General features: G+C 40.2%; 1 protein-coding gene and 1 pseudogene across 1 annotated transcript in view; one reads left to right on the forward strand and one right to left on the reverse strand.

The window, feature by feature from the left end:
- The window catches only part of LOC112623776 (dystonin), a 485,036-nt gene that overhangs the window by 398,178 nt on the left and 67,790 nt on the right, over window positions 1–19,068 (reverse strand). The gene's annotated exons all lie outside the window — the stretch shown is intronic.
- LOC112622107 lies at window positions 9,124–9,621 on the forward strand (annotated as a pseudogene).

Genomic DNA, 19,068 nt, shown 5'->3' on the forward strand with positions numbered 1-19,068 from the left:
ATCAGGTGGAAGTGGCAGCAGAGGCAGCTGGAAAGCAGGTGGTGGATGAAGATCACAGCAGGGCTTGCATGTGACACTGGGGCCCAGAATTCATCTTGTAGGACCTGGATTGTTGCTGACGGGTTATAAGTAGTTTGCCTGTATAGCTGCGTGACTCATGGACTGAAGAGGGATCAAACTCAGACAAGATTAGTGAGCAGTTACTGTAACAGTCCAGCAATAAATGATGCGAGCCTGAACTAAATCATTGGAATTGGGGGTGGAAAGGAGAGGATGAATTTGGGAAACATTTAGAGACTGGAAAAAAGAAGGCTAGACAAAGGTAGGGCTGAGGCTGCTAAGGTAAGAAGTGAAACTAGCTTACTATGCGGGAATGAGAAGAAGGTCAGAAGTCAAGCAAAACTATAATAGTGGGGAGACAGAGAATAGTAGTAGGAAAATCAGTGGGTCCCAGGCAAGTCATACAAGGAGAGCTCGAGATGATGACGTTCCTTTTGATAAGCCTCCTAGTTTGTGATGACTCAAACTGGTTTAAGACACAAGGCTGGCTAGATACCAACCTCCAAGAGACCTGCATTTTCTTCCAACTACAGCTCTGGCTCTTGGAGCTGCTGTGAGTGAGTGGTAGAAACCTGCCCCTTAGAGAAGCTGCAGCTGGTCAGCATCATGCAAGGGACTGCTGAGATGGTAGCATGCTGGTAATGAAGTGTTATGGAGCCACTCCATCCCTTATTCATCCTTTTTCTCATACACACAGAGAGCAAGAGTATATAAACCATCTTGTTTATTGTCCCCTTTCACACAGGATTGTTTTGGGGAACATAATAGTCACGCCATTTACACATACTTCTTATAACATTTACGAGCCATGATATTCTACTTAAAAACATAAAAATAAAAATACCCCTATTTCTTCTGACTTCCAATTGTCTCTAAGTAATAACTGTTCCCACTGCATTTATGAAGCAAATTCACTCATTCTTTCACAGTGCCCATCACAGGGCAGTTAGAATCCTGTGCTACAGCTGTGCAGCCCACACCCCTCTCCTCCTTAGTCATCATGTACACTTAGGATTTGTGTGAATTCCAATCCCCTGACCTTCCTCCCCTTCACAGCTGCCCTCCTGACCCTGAAATATTGCTTGGGTGTTTTTTCTCCTCCCTTTCTCAACTGGGGATTTCCAAGCCAGCCTAATAGCTTCTTCCAACAATAATAAAGCAAAGAGGAATTTTAAAAAATGTATATCTGTGTCCATAAAACAATATGATGAATTCTATCACAAAAAGCAAGCACACCATAGAACATATGACTATCTGTTCCCTTGTGCCATCCTTCTTTCTCTTCCTGAACTGGCCTTGTGTTTGTGTCCACAGCACATGAACCAGCTACAGAATTTGCAGGTGGAGAATCCAGGTACCTAGGTACCTTTAAAAGTCTATTCAGTGAAAATCGCTGGCTATTGATGTGATGGTTAATTTTATGTGTCAACTTGGCTAGGCCATGGTACCCAGTTTTTCATAAAAGATCAGTCTAAATGTTGTGAAGGTGTATGTTTAAAAGTGATTAACATTTATTCAGTGGACTTCAAGTAAAGTAGATTATCCTCCATATAGTGGGTGGGCCTTCTCCAATCAGTAGAAGGCCTTAAGAGCAAAGACCATGATCTCTCAAAGAAAGAATTTTCTTCAAGACTGCAACATAGAGACCTTGCCTGAGTTTCCAGCCTGATGCCCTGCAGAATTTGGACTCAAGACTGCAATATCAGCTCTTTCCTGAATTTCTAGCCTGCTGGCCTGCCCTACAGATTATAGATCTCCCAGCCCAATTGCATGAGCTAATTCCTTAAAATAAATAAATCTCTGTGTGTGTGTGTGTGCTATAACTAATACATCCTATTGGTCTGTTTCTCTGGAGAACCCTAACTAACACAATTGTCTACCATATTACTGCATAGAAGACTTATGACTCACCTTTACTACATTTCAGGGAAGTAGAAACACCTGCCATAATTCACATTTTACAGTTTTATGGAAAGTGTGCAGGACTTTTACCAAGCTGAGTTAGGAAGCCAGAGTGCTTCACCCAGCTCCATAATTAACTGCCCATATACTACCACACAAGAAAATTACTTAACATCTTCAACTTGCTCATATTCTAAACATGAATAGTCATATCTACTTCACTAGATATTATTAAAATGAAATAATGTATGTAAATCCTGTAATATGATGCCTGCTCAGCACATACTACTCAATACATTTCCATAGCATTTATTATAAAATAAAAAGATAGGCCGGGCGCGGTGGCTCAAGCCTGTAATCCCAGCACTTTGGGAGGCCGAGACGGGCGGATCACGAGGTCAGGAGATCGAGACCATCCTGGCTAACACGGTGAAACCCCATCTCTACTAAAAATTACAAAAAACTAGCCGGGCGAGGTGGCGGGTGCCTGTAGTCCCAGCTACTCGGGAGGCTGAGGCAGGAGAATGGCATGAACCCGGGAGGCGGAGCTTGCAGTGAGCTGAGTTCCGGCCACTGCACTCCAGCCTGGGTGACAGAGCAAGACTCCGTCTCAAAAAAAAAAAAAAAATAAAAAAAATAAAAAAATAAATAAAAATAAAAAGATAAAATAAAAACTAGATATCAAGTATTTAGAATTGCAGTGATTATAGCTATATGACCAAAATTATATCACTTTGAGGACTTGAAAAAATAATCTAACTCCCTTCACATCACCTGCATGCTATCGCCTAAATTTCTAGTAACAGATACAGTCTTTTGATGTAAAGCTTTTTATTTCTAACCAAACTACCCATGGATGAAAAATATTAAGTGGCACAGTATCAGTTATTTATACTTCAGTATGAATAAGGCCACCAGACTGTGTCCTGCAGAAGTGTTTAGATAAAACAAAAAGGGAACACTGAGGTTCCTAGAAGTAGATAAGCTGTCTACATCATGATTTTTTCCTGGAGCCATTTCTGACAATCACAGAGACAGAGATTCAAGGAGTCAAATGAGTCTGTCCTAACAGAAACAGCCTAGCCCAATTCAGGATACCACTCAAAAGAAATATGGCCTGGAACACTTTAATTGTGACAATCCACCTCTCTGCTTCCCTAGTTTTCTCTCTCTCTCTGTGTGTGTGTGTGTGTGTGTGTGTGTGTGTGTGTGTGTGTGTGTGAGAGAGAGAGAGAGAGAGAGAGACAGAGAGAGAGAGAGATAGCGCGTCTTGCTCTGTCATCTAGGCTGAAGTGTGGTGGTAAGATCACAGCTCACTGTGTGGTGGTGAGATCCCAGCTCATGGCAGCCCTGACCTTCCAGGCTCAAGCAATCCTCCCACCTCAGCCTCCCAAGTAGCTGGACTACAGGTGTGCCACCACACTTGCCTAATTTTTTTATTTTTTGAAGAGATGGGGGAAGAGTGGCCGGGGATTGTCTCACTGTGATGCTCAGGCTGGTCTGGAACTCCTGGGCTCAAGCAATCCTCCCGCCTCAGCCTTCTAAAGTGCTGGGATTACAGGCATGAGCCACCATGCTCAGCCCTTCTTCCCTAGTTGAAAGTAAAAGCTCATCATTACTGCTCTGTTGAGTCATAGGGACAGATGGCCTTACCTTCTCACCTGCCTTCCTGATTCTCTAGGTAGAATATAATCTGTGATCTGATGGGAGTCTGAAAATCTGCTACCAAAAACTGCTGCCACAATGTCTGAAATGCTCCCATTAGAGCAATTCTAAGCCACTGGGAGATTTTGAGTTTTATCATCTTCTAAACCACAAGGATAGCTAAATTGAACTGGATTACTAAAATGATATACATAAAGTACATAGTAGGCATTCAATAAATTAGAGCTATGTGTTTTCTTTGTTTTGTTTTGGGTTTTTTTTTTTGAGACAGAGTCTCACTCTGTCCCCCAGGCTGGAGTGCAATGGCGCGATCTCGGCTCACTGCAAGCTCCACCTCCCGGGTTCACGCCATTCTCCTGCCTCAGCCTCCCGAGTAGCTGGGACTACAGGTGCCTGCCACCACATCCGGCTAATTGTTTTGTATTTTTAGTAGACATGGGGTTTCACTATGTTGGCCAGGCTGGTCTCAAACTCCTGATCACAGATGATCCACCCACCGGGGCCTCCCAAAGTGCTGGGATTACAGGCATGAGCCACCATGCCCAGCCAGAGCTATGTTGTTCTTATTACAAGTCACATTCACCTCTTGCCTGAACAATTATTGCAAAATATCTTCCAGTTAATCTTGCTTGCCTCCTTGTCCTCAACAATATATTCTCCATACAGAAGCTAAATCCAGTCTTCAAAGACCTAAGTCAGAGTACATCGTGCCTGTGCTCAAAACCCTCCTGTGGCTTTCCACTTCACTCAGGATAAAATCCAAAGCCTGTACCATGACCTACAAGGCCTCCTGATGTGCTGTTAGGTCTCTGCTCAAACGGCACCCTTTTAAAGAAAGTTATTCCCCTAAAAGCCTTATGTAACTTTACCCTCCCCACCTATTACTCTATGCCCCTTATCCTGCTTCACTTTCCTCCCCCGCCACTTATTACCATCTGACACATTATGTATTTACCTGTTTATCTGCTTGTTGTCTGTCTCCTCCACCAAAAACTAAGCTCTTTGTTTCATTCATGCTGTGTCCCCAGTTCCTAGCATGGTGACAAACCCATAACAGACGCTCAGAAAATATTTGTGAAACGCGAAAATGAACAGTAAAAGAATTTTGCAAAAGCACCTGTACTAACTAGCACACAGTATGTATGTACTCAGTAAGTACCAATTTCCTGCAATAAATATTAGTTTTTTCTTATTTATCCATATTTATCTTATTTATCATTGCCTGCAATACTTGCCCTGAAGCTTGTTATAGAACAAGAGATTTAAAGCACAACATAGTCTCATAACCCACAGTTAAACCCTCCTAACCATAAATCAAAAATGGGATTGCTCTCAGCAAGCTAACTAGGGAGATAACAGAGAACTGAGGCTAGACCTGGCCCTGTAGTCCAGCAGAGCTTTTTGCCTCCTGACCCAGCTTCACTACTTATTAGCTGTAGGACTTTGGACAAACTACTTAAACTTTCTGAGCTTTGGCTTTCCAATTTATAAAGAACATCTACCTCTTGGGTTGGTGTTAGGATTAAATGACCTAATGCCCATTGCCAAGCACAGAGCCTGACTCATAGGAAGTGCTTAAGAAATGCTCACTACTGTTAATGTTGTTGGTCAGCATCAATAAAAATACTGTTGATACGAAATGCCTGTCTTTATAACTTCATTTCTTTTACAGTCTCATTTACGGTTATCTCTGGAGTTACAGGGAGCTGATAAAGTTCCAAAACCATTTTTAAAGGATTTAAAAATAGGAAATAATGATAGTCATTTGTTTATAAAAAGCAGAGCTTGGCCAGATGCAGTGGTTCATGCCTGTATTCCCAGCACTTTGGAAGGCCAAGTTGGGCGGATCATGAGGTCAGGAGATCGAAACCACCCTGGCCAACATGGTGAAACCCCGTCTCTACTAAAAATACAAAAATTAGGGTATTCTGTGGTGTGGTGGGGCACGCCCATAGTCCCAGTTACTCAGGAGGCTGAGGCTGAGGCAGGAGAATCACTTGAATTCGGGAGGTGGAGGTTGCAGTGAGCCGAGATCGTGTCACTGCACTCCAGCCTGGCGACACAGCGAGACTCCATCAAAAAAAAAAAAAAAAGCAGGGCTCTCATTTCAGAAAAAACTATTTTTCACTTCCCTAGTATCCTGAAACGTCTGCATCTCAGACTTCCTGATTCTTTTGCTTTAATAAACAGACGGGTGTGCCTGGAGTCATGGTGATTACCCATGTTCTAGAAATAAACTTGAGAAAGCTGTGTTGCCTGCTTAATACTCCCATAAGCTCCAAATATTATTATGTAGTTTTTTTAAAAAAAAAAAAAAAAAACATTAAATGTCTGGGTTTTCTAAGTCAATTTTAAACATGGGGGGGTGTCAGTTCATTTTACAAAACATGCAAGTAGAAATAATGTTTTTTAATTTGTAAGTATAAAAAATTGTAAATGCTTAGCTAAACATGGCATATAAACAGGGAAACAATGCAGCATTGAAGAGAGTGTTCTCAACTATGAGGTCTTGCTTCCAATCGTGGCTCTGACAGTTTAGCAACTCAGATCACTGTTCTGGACCTTGTTTCCTCAAAATGACAACTCAGACTGGATGACTTTTGATGTTCCTAAATTGTCCACGAATCCCTCATCTCTAAAGCTTTTTTGATATACAAATTCCATACCTTTAATGTTTCATTTTCACACTTCTAAAGAGCCTCTTTATATAGTTACCCTGAACTAAGTTTAAATGCTAACGAGTCAGAGATATTGCATATTGAGTAGCACATGTAAGCAAACGGAAAATACCCTGTCCCAATGCCACAATTCACCATCCTCTCAAAAAAAAAGAAGTGTATTTTGGACTATAACATTTTTTTAGAATGTTGTTAATTACCAAAAACAACAAATAAAAGCCAATGATAAAATAAATCAACAATAAAATAAAATAATTTGACAATCACAACTGCTATTTAATAATTTATCTGATTTTATCATAAAAATATTCCATGAACATTTTCTCTATTGGAGGTTTTAGGTTCAACTCCAAATTATAAAACAACATTATGCAATTAGGAAGTTGATTTGGCCTAACAGAAATGACAAATATGTACTGAAATTTGAGACTTGAAATAAGTGAGTCACTACAGCACTTCTCAATACCCTATGTAAACATGAATTCTATCCTCTCTGGGAAATGAAGGTCCTGTGTCATCTGCTTTAAGACCAAGAGATGAGAAATAATTGGCTAACTGTACTACACAGCCCTACATAGAAATGAAATTATACTAAAGATAAGGACTAAAAGCTATGTCTTGGCAGACAATGGCTGGTGTACTTTGATAATGATGTACAGATTTTTTTTTTTTTAATGTACATATTTTTAAAAAACTTTTGGTGGCTCTAGGGATGGATGCTAGAACTTTGGGGTACATACGGCTCTGATCTGAGGGGACCTATTTTGGGGAGTCTCTTTAGTCATACAAAAACAAGGCAAAGGTTTATCTGATATATCGCAGACTTGACTTCCTAACAAACCTGCCTGCTATACAGTAGCTAAAAATGCTGGATAAAATATTTTTAAATGAATCAGCAAAGGGGCAGGAAAATAAGAAAAATTCTTAGAGGCTAGAGCGATAGAAAAGCAAAAGCACAAATACAGAAATGTTAGGCTGATTCCCTCTCATCTAAAGTTTCACTTGACGCCCAGGGGACAGAAGAGCAGGACGACCTGCTCAGGGGACAAAAGACAAAGCCAAAGGAGACTCAGTGAAAAAAACAAAAACAAAAACAGAAATAAATAAAGCCAGGGAAGCATGAACTAGGAAAACCAAACAAAAATACCCTGAGATTCCAAAGACACTTGCCCATGTCAAGCTTGTGGCTGGACAGAGTAGAAAAATAAAAACTTCAAGCTGATTCTCATGTGCATTTTATAGCCCAAGTTCGCAGCATCTATGCAGTATGAAAAACTCTGAAACTGAGATTTTATGTTTATTTATTTTTTTGAGACAGGGAATCGCTCTGTCACCAAGGCTGAAGTACAGTGGCACAATCTCAGCCTTAACCTCCCAGGCTCAAACGAGCCTCTCACCTCAGCCTCCCGAGTAGCCGAGACTACAGGCAGGTGCCACCACCATGACCAGTTAATTTTTTTGAGTTTTAGTAGAGACGACGTCTTGTTATGTTGCCCAGTCCAGTCTTGAACTCCTGAGCTCAAGTGATCTACCTGCCTCGGCCTCCCAAAGTGCTGGGATTATAGGCGTGAGCCACCCGCACCCAGCTGAGATTTTTTTTATTTTAGATTTCCCTGGCAAAACTAACAGAATATCCTCTCTGGAGAAATGTACCTTCAATCCTAGCCTCTAAAAATTACCACAGATAAAGTTCAGTCAAAAATGAGCTCGTGGTGAGACAGGACTAGCTGTATTTCCTAGGCCGACTAAGAATCCCTAAGCCTAGCTGGGAAGGTGACCCCATCCACCTTTAAACACGGGGCTTGCAACTTAGCTCACACCCGGCCAATCAGGTAGTAAAGAGAGCTCACTAAAATGCTAATTAGGCAAAAACAGGAGGTAAGGAAACAGTCAATCATCTATTGCCTGAGAGCACAGAGGGAGGGACAGTGATCAGGACATAAACCCAGGCATTCGAGCGGGCAACAGCAACCCCCCTTGGGTCCTCTCCCATTTTATGGGAGCTCTGTTTTCACTCTATCAAATCTTGCAACTGCAAAAAAAAAAAAAAAAAAAAAAAAAAAAAAAAAAAATGAGTTGGTGGTAAAAAGTCACAAAGCAGCCGGGCACAATGGCTCATGCCTATAATCCCAGCACTTTGGGAGACCGAGGTGGGCAGATCACCTAAGGTCAGGCGTTCAAGATCAGCCTGGTCAACATGGTGAAACCCTGTCTCTACTGAAAATACGAAAATTAGCCAGGCGGTGGTGGCAGGCACCTGTAATCCCAGCTACTCGGGAGGCCGAAGCAGGAGAATCGCTTGAACACGGGAGAGAGAGGTTACAGTGAGCCGAGATCATGCCATTGCACTCCAGCCTGGGCAACAAGAAAGTCACAAAGTACACAATGAAACAAGGCCCCACTGGTGAAACTATAGAAACAATAGACACAAACTCATAGGCAAAAACTTCAGGTATGTTAATTATCAGATATTACATATAAAATAAACGTATTTTATATATTTAAATAGAGGGAAAAGAGTATCAAAAGTAGGAGTTAGGAATAAGAGATTATCAAAAATATCAAGCAATGAAAAATATAATAAAATACAATAATATAAATTAAAATTCAGTGAACAAAGAATATATATACAAAGAACCCACTCAAATCAGTAAAAAACATACAAACAACCAAACAAGAAAAATGGCAAATGAAATGGACAGGCATTTTGCAGAAGAGGAAACATATATGGCTAATAAACATACAAAAAGATATAAACTACGAAAAAATGTGTGGGGCTCTTCCTCTTCCCCTAAGTGGCCTGAGGTAATCTGTGAAAATGGTTCACTATTCACTTGACCCAGACAACCCCACAAAATCATGCAAATCAAGAGGTTCAGATCTTCATGTTCACCTTAAGAACACTCATGAAACTGCCCAGGACATCAAGGGTATGCATATATGAAAAGCCATGAAGTATCTGAAAGATGTCACTTTACAGAAACAGTGTGTGCCATTCCAACGTTACAATGCTGGAGTTGGCAGGTGTGCCCAGGCCAAGCAATGGGGCTGGACACAAGGTCGGTGGCCCAGAAAGAGTGCTGAATTTTTGCTGCACATGCTTAAAAATGCAGAGAGTAATGCTGAACTTAAGGGCCTAGAGGGAGATTCTCTGGTCATTGAGCATATCCAAATGAACAAAGCACCTAAGACGCGTCGCTGGACCTACAGAGCTCGTGGTTGGATCAACCCATACATGAGCTCTGCCTGCCACATCGAGATGATCCTTACTGAAAAGGAACAAATTGCTCCTAAACCAGAAGAGGGGGTTGCCTAGAAGAAAAAGATATCCCAGAAGAAACTGAAAAAACAAAAACTTAACAGTACGGGAGTAAATTCAGCATTAAAATAAATACAATTAAAAGTTAAAAAAAAAAAAAAGAAAAAGAAAAGATGTGTGGCATCATTAACAATCAGGGTAGCAAATCAAGCCCACAATGAGGTTAACAGATTACATGTATTCAACTGGAAAAAAAATTAAGTCTAATATTACTATGTGTTGAAAAGAACGTGGCTCCTCATGCTCGCTTAGACGTGGCTGAGGAAAGTATAAATTGGCGCAGATATTTTGAAAAAGAGTTTGGCATTATCTCCTAAAGTTGAACTTTTATGTATATCCAGCAATTCTACTAAGAATTGATCCAGTAATTCCACTAAGCATATACACAAGAAAAACTGCACGTGAACAGTAAGAGGCATGTACAAGAAAACTCATAGAGGCACTCATACAGTAAAGGCCTGAAAACAAATGTCCACTTACAAGACAGCAAATGAGCAAACTGTGGTATAGTCATACAAAAGTCAAAACAAATAAACTATAGTGAACAATATTATTAGCAATACTATTAGCAATAGCATATTAAGTGAAAAAAGTTAGTTTCAAATAGTTACATAAAGTATGCTAACGTTTTTTATTAAGTTAAAAGTAACTAAAATTTTAAAATTTAAACTTTTTAAGCTAGGCGCAGTGGCTCATACCTGTAGTCCCAGCTACTCAAGAGGATGAGGAGGGAGGATCACTTTTTTGAGCCCAGGAGTTTGAGGCTACAGTGAGCTATGATGGCACCACTGCACTCCAGCCTGGGCAACAGAGTGAGACTCCACCTCTAAGAAGACACATAAATTAAAAAAAAAAAAAATTAACTTTTCAGGAATAAATAGACTAGCAATAAAACTCTGAACAGGGAAACAAAAGAATGATGAAATGTGTTTCAGAATGATGGTTATCTTGAGTAAGAAGATTCAGGCCAATGGAAAAAGAGACCTTATCATTAGACATAGGTTACTACCAAGATCTTAGCTTTTGTTTTGAGTGGGGGTGTATAGGTACCTATCAGATAGATAGAAAGATAGAGTAATTTAAAAATAAATAGGTATGGAAGTGCAGAATCTCTTCAATACACTGATTTCCTTTTTTTTTTTTTTTTGATATATACCCAGCAGCAAGAACTACTATATGCTAGATCATACAGTAGTTCTATTTTTAGTTTTTTGAGGAACCTCCATATTTTGTTTTCCATAATGGCTGTACTAAGTTACATTCCTACCAACGAGCATTCTCCTTTCCCTGAATCCCTGCTAGCATTTGTTATTTTCTTTTTGATAATAGACATTTTAACCAGAGTGCGATGATATCCCATTGTAGTTTTAATTTGCATTTCCTTGACAATTAGTGATGTTGAGCATCTTTTCATACACCTGTTTGTCCTTTGTATGTCTTCTTTAGGGAAATATCTATTTAGATCTTTTGCCTATTTTTAAATCAGATTATTTGTTTTTTTGCTCTTGAGTTGCTTGAGTTCCTCACATATTCTGGTTATTAATCACTTGTCAGATGAATAGCTAGCAAATATTTTTTCCCCATTCTGTGGGCTGTCTCTTCTCTTTGTTGATTGTTTCCTCTGAAGCTTTTTGGCTTGATATTATCCCACTTGTCAATTTGGTTTCCGGTGCTTTTGAGGTCTTAATGAAGAAATCTTTGCCCAGACCAATGTACTGAGGCATTTCAATAGCAAGATATGAAATCAACCTAAGTGTCCATCAATGGATGAAATTATAAGGAAATTGTGATATATATACACACACACACACACACAAAATGAAATATTATTCAGTCATGAAGAAGAATGAAATTCTGTCATTTACAGCAACATAGATGGAACTGGAAGGCATTATGTTAAGGGAAGTAAGCCAAGCACAAAGAGAAAAATCCTGCCTGTTCTCATTCATGTTGGAGTTAAAATAGTGGGTCTCATGAAGCTAGAGAATTGAAAGGTGTTTACCAGAAGCTGGGAAGGTTGGGCGGAGAGGGGAGATGAAGAGAGGCTGGTTAATGAGTACAAAAATACACTCAGAAGGAACAAGATTTAGTGTTTGGTAGCAATACAGGATAGCTGTGATTAATACTTTATTGTATAGTTCTAAATAGCTAGAAGAGGTTTGGAATGTCTCCCAGCACAAAGAGAATGATAAATGTTTGAGGTGATGAATATCCCAATTGCAATTTGATCATTACACATTATGCTTGTATCAAAATACCACATGTAAGCCAGCCTCAGTGGTGCATAACTATAGTCCTACTACTTGGGAGACTGAGGTGGGATGAGCACTTGAACCTAGGAATACAAGGCTGTAGTATACTTTACACCTGTGAATGACCACTGCACTCCAGCCTGGGCAACATAGAGAGACCCTATCTCTTAAAAAACACAAAACAAAAAACCGTATACCCCATAAATATGTACAACTATTAGTATCCATAAAAATTAAAAACAAGGTTGAATCTGATGGGTCACACCTATAATCCCAGCACTTTGGGAGGCCAGGGTGAGAGGATCACTTGAGCCCAGGAGTTCAAGGCTGCAGAGAGCTATGAGTGCACCACTGCACTCCTGCCTGGGCATCAGAGCGAGATCCCATCTCTTAAAAAAAAAATCAATAAATAAAATTTAAAATAAATTTATATAAATTAAATAAATAAATGAAAGTGGCACATAAGCCAATGGGTGTCATGAATTCACCATCTTACTTTCTTTTCATCCCTCTTATCACCACCTAAAACCATTATCAATCATAACTACATTTGTTTTGATTAGCTCATAAAACTTTTCAAAAATATTATCTCATTTAATCCCTGCAACAATCTTATGAAATGTGCTTTGCTATCATTCTCATTCTACGTAAGGGAAAACTATGGCTAAAAGAGATAAGTGACTGTTCCAGTTTAAATCCATTTCTTAAACTCCAAATTCTGCATTCTTTCCCACAGGAGCCTGAAAAATATCCTTCCTAATCGCTCCACACGCATTTCAAATCATGTGATATTTAAGAGATCTCGAAGATATAATAAAATAGCACCAAATCACCAAAAGCAGATGCCAAAACTAACACCCTTGAAAGGTGAGATTCCTCAGACTAGTGGATCCCTTTCTCAGCCACCTAAACAAGGTCACATTAAAGGCCTAGTTATCTTTACTAATACCATCTTCAATCACACACAAACACATAACCTTCTGAACAACTCCTGACTGAGCTTCTATTTGGAACCTAAGCCAGATACGGTTTTTGTTTTTTGGTTTGTTTGTTTGTTTTCTGTTGCCCAGTCTAAAGTGCAGTGGAGCGATCTTGGCTCACTGCAAGCTCCGCTTCCTGGGTTCACCCCATTCTCCTGCCTCAGCCTCCCTAGTACCTGGTACTTCAGGTGCCCGCCACCACGCCCGGCTAATTTTTTTGTATTTTTAGTAGAGACGGGGTTTCACCATGTTAGCCAGGATGGTCTCTATCTCCTGACGTCGTGATCTGCCTGCCTCAGCCTCCCAAAGTGCTGGGATTACAGGCGTGAGCCACCGCGCCCGGCCTGCCAGAGATGTTTTAAGATGCTCACAGGGCCCTGAGCCACTGTTTTACAGATCCCATCACGTGAGACATATACTCAGACACATTCAATACATTTTCCATTAAATGCTTGAAAGGGCTTTTATTATTCGAAAAATATATTTTGTTAAAAGATATTTTTGTGTAATTTTAAATTTCACTTATACACAATTATACAAATGTTGAATTGCAACTAGGCAGTTGAAATTATGACTAGTATTTAATTAAAGATTTTTTTAAAGTTAAGTTCCAAGCTTCTTATTTTGGAATCAATAATATATATTTAGGTCCCAGTGATCTCAAAAAGCGTTTGAAGAGCTCATGGACCCTAAGGACAGACCAGAGTGTCTAATGGACACACCATCGGGCCAGGAGCAAGGCTACAGACTATTGGTTTCAATGGCAGAGGGCTGTCCGGGGCTACCCCTGGCTTCATCCCTAGAGCTGCTGGAATCTTAGTACAGGTGAACTTACCCACCACACCACTTCTGCCTACCACACTTGTATACTACCCCAAATTCAAGCCCCATGGGCAACTCTTTTCTCAAAAACTATCATCCTTTTGCTACTGTGTAGCTGCTCCACTGCTGCCCTCCTAGTAAACTCTTTTCTAGGTGCCCTTTGAAACCTTCATTTAATTGTCAGGAAGCTCTAATTCCTCACAAAAGTGCCATCTCCAGTGCTTGTCTTACCTTAATCATTCCACGTGTATTTGTTAAGTGCCTGCTCTCTATACCTCTGCATCTCTCCAGCAGAGGCTTCTGCTTCTCCTGCATGTCTCATGGAAATCTCAGAAGGAACCATCATCTGACGCCACTCTCTTCCTTTCCCTGAATTGTCACTGTCTGGCCTCCGGCCACACTCCCTCATTTGCTGAGGACTTTGGAACCTGACTCATTGCTTCTTCTCCACTTTGAGTGTAGTCATCTGGGAAGATTTCCACATTCATGTGGATGGGCCAGCCAACACCTCAGCCACAAAAGTTCCTAGCTTCCTGAGCTCAAATAATCTTTATCTTCTCTCCTCTTCTCCCAGCATGCCATGGCCCCATTCTGGACGATGACATCACCTGGTACTGAACCAACTCTGAGACCTCTCATTGTAATCCAACAATGTGACCTACAATTTCTGGCTCTCCAGCTCTCTCACAACTCTTCAAGCTAATCCAGACCTCTAATGTTCTGTTCCCAGTCAGACCCATGATTACCATTAAGATTTCCTGTTCTTCCTCATCAAGTCTCATGATGCATCATTTCAAGCATTCTCTCGACATCAATATCCCAGCCGCCTCCTCTAGAGCTATCAATTCCACCCTCTATCTTGGATCAGTTGAAACATTCACCTTAACTCCCAATTCTAAATGGCTGAAACGTGCTTTGAAAACACTACTCAATGAAGCAGCTTAATCCCTCCACAAATGTCAACTATCTAACATCAGCTGGGTTCTCAGCACTGTTTTTCTTTAACAACTTCTAGCTATCCCCAAATGTATCCATTTCTACTCTTACTCTCACCTGCATTCTGTCCAGGCCCAGAAAAGGCCCCCTTTCTTCTCCCTAAAATATCTCAAATGTCTCCCATCTTATGAAAGACCTTTCGGAATCCTATATCCTCCCTAGCTTACTGCCTTAATTCCTCGTCTCTTCTTAGGCCAACTCCTTTAAAGGGTAATTTATAAAGGCTCTTTCCATGTCTTTAGCTCCTAGTCATTTTTTCCCCATTCATCTTTAAATTGACTTGTATTGTATCAAAGTAAAACGTGCCTGTAAGTTAAAAGCAAATAATGCTAAAAAACATTTGGCCTAAAAGGCTCTTACCTAGATACCCGGCTCTGACCAAATGTCACCTTATCAAAGAATGTTCCCTGACTGTGCAATGTAAACCCATCATCCCACCCCAACACTATCTTCCCCTTTACCTGAAGCATTTTTCTTCATACCATTTACCACTTCTTAGCATAATGTAAATTTAGTTATTTGGCTGGGCGCAGTGGCTCACGTCTTTAATCCCAGCACCTTGTGGGAGCCGAGGTGGGCAGATCACTTGAGGTCACGAGTTCAAGACAAGCCTGACCAACATGGTGAGACCCCGTCTCTACTAAAAAATACAAAAAATTAGTTGAGCATGGTGGCAGGCACCTGTAATCCCAGCTACTTGGGAGGCTGAGGCAGGAGAATCACTTGAACCCAGGAGGCAGAGCTTGCAGTGAGCAAAGACTGCGCCGCTGCACTCTAGCCTGAGTGATAGAGTGAGACTCCATCTCAAAATAAATAAATAAATAAATTTAGTTATTTGTTTTTATTTTTATGGGATCCGTGGCACAGAGCAAACACTTAAAAAATATATGTGGAATTAATAAAAATCTATTCTAACAGGATATCAAATTAGAACTTTTTAAGTTAGTTTCAACTGATATCCCATAGGCTGGGAACAACGCAATAAATGCCACTATCTCCCAATCCTAAAAGAAAGTGTTGGAACAGTACAACTCCAAGTATGCCCATGGACAAATGCTAGTCTGATAACTGTTTTTATTGGTTTGCTACAAGATAAATACAGAAATTGGAAGTATTTAGAGACTTTTAGAATAATTTGACATTGCTTTGGAACTACAACTGGTCAATAGACTTGTCTTCTTGAACAGACTATTTCAGGTGCTGTTGAACTCACATAATACGTCACCAGTGTGATGTGAACTGAAGACCAGTCATGCAATAAAGGGCCAGGTACAGACCTGTAATGAATTGGAAGTTAAAAAAAAAAATCTTTCCCACAAATGTACAAAATGCCCTGTGCTAAACCATCTGTGATGACCATGTTAAGTCAGTGTGACACAGATTAGAGCAACATGAGCCCATCACCACTCTAAGAGAGGTAGACAAAGCCAGAAACCAAGAGGAGAGATCGCTTTGGAGAAAGCTATTGATGCCTTGAGCATTTCCTCCTAGAAGAGAGGTTGGTGTGCATATCCTATGCCTTAAATCAAGGGAGAGGGCTTGAAGGGCAAAACATGTCTCCCCTGGAGTTTAAGGACCATGTGACTAGAATATGACTCTCACCAAAAGACTCTAAAGGTGAAGACTGTCGCCAGAATAAAAGATCTGCTTGGCATTGAGCTGCCCCTCCATGGCACATGATTTTGGGAGGTCTGTCATGGACCCAAGGACAGAGGGAGCTAGTTTAAGCTCCTATTCAAAGGGTTCCTATCCAAGAGGACTTTGTGAATGGAAGGAGGGACCAAATAGAGGGGGTGAACCATCAGAAGTTCAGAAGACCAAGGCAGGAATACACAAGCAAAGAAAAGACTCTTCCCAGACGAAAGTAACTACAACACATTTAGAGGACACCAACTGCCAGGTCATAACTATAAGGGCTGTGCAAAACTAGGCCCTCGTCCCCTAATCCCCTTTCTCCTTGGCCAATCCTAGAGCAGTCAGAAGCAACAACAGGAGGGTATAGGAGAAAATGAGGAGAGAAGAGAGGAAAAAACCAACCATGTCCTTTGCCACTGCAGCCTGAATCTCTGTCAAGCTGAGAGAAGGGAAAAAATATTAACGTTGAATATGAAGTTGTAATAATTCATGAGGCCAGACTGGAGTTACATTATTATTAGATGGAGCTAAAATCTTTAATGCTTGACAGTGACCCAAGGACTTTCTATTATCTAAGAATCACCAGTAAAGCTGTGGCACCTGCCTTGAGTTTTTCCTTAGGAGTAGAGAGTGAGTTAAATGGTGATTGGTGAGGAAGAATACATTTAATTTCTCTTTGCACTCGAATTAATAAATAGATTATACACAAAAATTGTGGTCCCCTGGCTCTTCTTCCCACCTTCTCAGACACAACCACTTTCAACTTTCTACATATCTTACCGCATTTATCTTAATAGTTCCAAGTAACATGCATATAGTGGTATGTCTAGGTTTATTAATTATAGTCATCATCTATTCAGTCCCTATTGAGATAGATAAAGATTATACCTTTCTTACAGAATATTTGCATAAATCCATATTCAGTGATATTATGGTTAATTGCATCTTAATATTATTCACTCTTGAATTAAGTAGTGTACCATGGTTAAATTTTCTTGCTTACTCAAATCTATAAATAGATTAATCCACACAATAACACTATAAAGTTATGACCCCCATTCTAAAGTGGAGGAACCTGAGCCACAGAGAAACTAAATAACTCACTTGCCTAAAGGCACTGAGCTGGTAAGTGCTGAAACCAAAATTTAAACTCACATTAGGCTCTATAGTTCCAGAATGCACACTCTTAGACCCTCCATGATAGTGCTTACATTTGCTAACAGGTTTAAGTCGTAGCTCAAGCAAAATTAAACTGGGTCTAGCCCATTACTAAAGTAGGTGCTATTGTAGCATATGATAAAGACATTTTTAAAATTTCTATTCCCACAATGAATAGATAACTTTCAAAAGAGTATCCAGAAAGGTACTTTGGATATGTAACATACAACCCAACTTGTTAATTCATCACAATAACAGAACGTATGATTTTCCTTTTATCCAATCTTTACTCCGACTTCTCACCTTACAATTTTCTCTTAGCAAAAGTTAAGCAATAACTCTTCAGAAAAATAAAATAGTCTAGAGATTCATTATTAAAAATGTATCGAAATCTTATAATTCCCTGGGGCTAAGGTTTAGAACACAAAGCACAGTCTCTTTCCTCTAAAATGACATAATTCTTATAATTACTAAAGTCAGAATAAGAGATAGAACTACAATGAAGAAATTACTTTGGAGGAACCATTTTAGTATGTTTCTAAGAAAGCAGTATATTAGGCCAGGCACAGTGGTTCATGGCTGTAATCCCAGGACTTTGGGAAGCCAAGGCGGGCAGATCGCTTGAGGTCAGGAGTTAGAGACCAGCCTGGCTAACATGGTAAAACCCTGTCTCTACTAAAAGTACAAAAATTAGCCAGGCATGGTGACACACACCTGTAATCCCAGCTACTTGGGAGCCTGAGGCAGGAGGTGGAGGTTGCAGTGAGCCAAGATCGCACCACTGCACTCTAGCCTGGATGACAGAGTAAGACTCTGTCTCAAAAAAAAAAAAAAGAAGAAGAAGAAGAAGAAAAGAAAGCAGTACTTTTCGGTTTTTCAACTTATCTGGTTCCATAATTAGTGAAAGATATTTTTAAATATCGATTAATGAAACACTTAGTATAGTCCCTAATAACATAAAATACTGTCTTTCTCAAAGTTATATATACCTAAAGAAATAAGGCCGGGCATGGTGGCTCACGTCCGTAATCCCAGCACTTTGGGAGGCCAATGGGGGCAGATCATGAGGTCAGGATTTCAAGACCAACCTGACCAACATAGTGAAACCGCATCTCTACTAAAAATACAAAAATTAGCCAGGTGTGGTGGCATGCACCTGTAGTCCCAGCTACTCGGGAGGCTGAGGCAAGAGAATCACTTGAACCCGGGAGACAGAGGTTGCAGTGAGCCAAGACCACGCCATTACACTCCAGCCTGGGTGACGGAGTGAGACTCCATCTCAAAAAAAAAGCAACAACAACAACAAAGAAATAAAAGAACAAGTGAAAATCAGAATATAAAGCAAGTAACTGATAAAAGAATCAGACAATGCCTGACATCCAATTGACTGATCTTCCCACCCCATTTCCCATCTTTAAACTCAAAAGTTTATTTTTTTGTTTTTGAAAAATCCAAGTTTTAAAGAGCAAGCCATAGGCCACAGAATTCTAAAATTCTCCAACCGTATTCAGCCTTTTACTCCTAAAAACAAGAAATAGTACAACTCAAAAGATCAACAATCTAAAAATTTAATCCAAGTGGTTTCTCTTTACTGGTAAAAA

The sequence above is a fragment of the Theropithecus gelada genome, chromosome 4, assembly GCF_003255815.1.
Source record: "Theropithecus gelada isolate Dixy chromosome 4, Tgel_1.0, whole genome shotgun sequence".
NCBI lineage: Eukaryota > Metazoa > Chordata > Mammalia > Primates > Cercopithecidae > Theropithecus > Theropithecus gelada.